Consider the following 2859-nt stretch of genomic DNA (forward strand, 5'->3'; position numbering starts at 1 on the left):
TGTATGTTATTTAGACATCTAAACTTTCTTTTTAATTTTACATTCCAAAATTCAGCCCAGTCTATTAGTTTTTTAATTACTCTATGCATCTGCAAAACAAGCCAACGTCAAAGCCTCGTCTATTTTGGGCCCAACAGCTAAAAAAAAAATTTTGCTACAATATTTGAAATATATTTAAAAATAGAACTCTGCTAAATAAATAAGGAGGAATCTAAATAATGTGAACAATGAACTGATTTTTAAACCCAGTAAAGATTAGAAAAAAAATACACCCACCCCAACTCAGGTAAAAAGAACTCTTTTACCTTTACCATATGAAATTTTAACCATCTCCTCCCCTGTTACGGAAGTCTATCAGCGCCATTCACTCCCCAAAGCAGCCACCCCTTCTGTTGCTCTCTACCCATCGTCAATCCTGAGTTCGTGTGCACCGTTCGTTCAACACCAACCATCCCCAACGGCACCGCACTTTAACCCCACTATAACATTTCAAGTGTTGCCTAAAATTTTTAATATTTTTTAAAAAACAAAAAATAAACTATATTGTGCAGAAAAAAAGAGAAAGAAGAAAATCCGAATCCATTCCAAAATGTTTCGTTCCTAAAACCCCAACCCTAACAAAATTCCTAAAATATTTCAATTAACAAAATTACAAAATTTTCACTCCATTCCAAATGTTTCGTTCCTCTTTGATTCTTCAATCTATTCGATGATGACGCGCATTCCTTTATTGAGCTTCGATCTGAATCTCTGCTCGCGAATGAGCTTTGATCTTCTCTGCTCGTGAATGTGCTTCGATCCTCTGCTCCTCTTCTCGTTGAGCTTCGATTATCTGGTCGTTGAGATTCGATCATCTGCTCGTTGAGCTTCGATCCTCTGTTTCTCTTTTCGTCGAGTTTCGATCCTCTCTGCTCGCGTTCATCACCGCCAGTCACTGTTCGATTATCACTGCTCGTATTTTTGGTGAGATTCTCGTTTCTAGCATTCTTCTGCAGGTATTGATGATTCTACTGTTCTTTTTCTGATTACATATCCTTTCTATTGACAAGTTTAGGTCACGCAAATAGCATTCCTATTGTTACTTTGAATTCGAATTGTTTGAGAACTATTTCACTTTATATTTGGCAGCGCATAAATGCCTTATGCTTTTACTGAGATTGACAAATTGGTTTAGTGTGTGTTTGGATTAAGTTTGCAAACGGGAATTTGCATAAAATTGATTTTGCAAACTTGATTTTGATGAAAAGTAAGTTTGTATTGAAGTGATTTATGTTTAGGCATCTTTATATCAAAATGGATTATAGTAAAATAAATATTGTTTGAATTACACTATTCAAAATTACTTTTAGATGAAAAATTACTAAAATAGATATCAACTTAAATAATTTTTTATATTATCCAGTTATTTTAATTTAGATATTTGAATTGAATAATGTTAAATAAAAATTTAACAAAAAAATAAAAATAAAATTAATAGAAAAAGAGAGCTCATATAGAGAGAAATAATAAGAATTCTATAAATAATACAATAACATGTCTAAAGGATAAAATTGGTAAAGAAAAAATAGATGTTTAGTGTAAATGACTAAAAGCCCGTTAATGAAACGCAGAAGTTAGAAATTGTTGCTTCTGGTAAACGTGGTTTTGACTACAAAATCACTTCTGCGTTTGCCAAATCAAAAGTTAGCCAAACAAAAAATTGAAACTTTCAATAAGTTTAAACGTGCTTTTTCTCTTCAAAGGGGTTTGCCAAACATACCCTTAGTAGTTATGTGTAGTTTTGTTATTTTGTACATCGAGTATTCATGGATTATACTTTTATAAAAAATATATGCAGCTTTACACTAATTTCAATAATTTTTTTTGTTGACTTCTTTTCTTTTACTAAGCATTTTGTTAGGCTTCTCAATTGCTTTTTTGATGTTTAACTATTTTTTTATTCTTTCTCTGTGTTTACTTAGTTTTCAATGGATTTTGGTCAACTTAGCTTCTTTTTAAAACAAAAAATAGAAATCTAAAGTATGTCTAGTCATACATACAAGTTTTTTAAATTACACTGTCTAGCTATTAATCATGTGTATATATGTAATTATCGAATACTATATACTTCATATACAAATTAAAGGTGTAGTGATTAAGAGAGGTACGTAGTAGGCTGGTAAATTGGCAAGTCTTTCAATTATTGAGACCTTGTTATTATCTTGAAAGCTTTGGACATATGAAGCGTGAATAGGGGTGTGCAAAAAAACTGGTTTCACTGAACTAAATTGAAATTGAACTAAAACTGTTTTAAATAAATCATTTTTTTAAATAAAAAACTGAACTGAAACATAGTTTTTATGAAAACCAGTTTATTAAAAACCAGTTTTTATGGTTCAGTTTAGTTTTAAACCAAATAAAAACTAGTTTTATTTAAACTCTAAAATTAGTTTTTACATACTCTTTCTCTCTCTCTCTCTCTCTCTCTCTCTCCCCTTCTCTTTCTCTCCCTCATTCTCTCTCTCCCTCCCTTTTCTCTCTCCCCTCTCTCTCTATCTCTTTCTCTCCTCCTCTTTCTTCCTCTCCTCTCTCTCTCTCCTTCCTTTCCCTCTCTCTTCCCCTTTCTTTCTCTCTCTCTCTCTCTCCCCCTCCCATCTCTCTTCGTCTCTCTCTCTCCCTCCTCTTTGTCTCTCTCCTCTCTCTCCTCCTCCCCTCTCCTCTCTCTATCTCCCCTCTCACGCTCTCCTTTTCCTCTCTCCCCCTTCTCTCTCTCCTCCTCTTTCTCCCTCTCTACCAAATAAAAACTGGTTTTATTTAAACTCTAAAATTAGTTTTTACATACTCTTTCTCTCTCTCTCTCTCTCTCCCTTCACCCTCTCT

This window comes from Arachis ipaensis, chromosome B09 (assembly GCF_000816755.2).
Source record: "Arachis ipaensis cultivar K30076 chromosome B09, Araip1.1, whole genome shotgun sequence".
Taxonomy (NCBI): Eukaryota; Viridiplantae; Streptophyta; class Magnoliopsida; order Fabales; family Fabaceae; genus Arachis; species Arachis ipaensis.